The sequence below is a fragment of the Scomber japonicus genome, chromosome 4 (genome assembly GCF_027409825.1).
Source record: "Scomber japonicus isolate fScoJap1 chromosome 4, fScoJap1.pri, whole genome shotgun sequence".
Lineage (NCBI taxonomy): Eukaryota > Metazoa > Chordata > Actinopteri > Scombriformes > Scombridae > Scomber > Scomber japonicus.
This window is the reverse complement of record NC_070581.1, coordinates 14,446,004-14,446,328: the sequence shown is the minus strand read 5'-3', so window position 1 is coordinate 14,446,328 and position 325 is coordinate 14,446,004.

The following is a 325-nucleotide window of genomic DNA, read 5'->3' as shown; positions in this document are numbered from 1 at the left end:
GGGGAGACAGCGCAGGAATCCTGAATAAAATATTGAAAAGCCCAACCAGAGGCAGGCAAGGTCAGGAGGAAAAGCAGCGAGCGAGTGCAGATTTAATTCGCTCTGACAACAGCCGCTTTGAGCAACTACCAGGGAGCCATAGCTGAGCAGAAATTCCGTGTGTGTGGATGTGTGTGTGTGTGTGTGTGTGTCCGAGATGATGTGTGGATGTGGGAGGGGTGATATGCCCCCGATGATGCCCGTCCCTGTCCAGCAACACGACAAAATATTCCACACAAGCATGCTGTATGAATGGATCTTGTACTGAAATGTTATTTTATGGCTC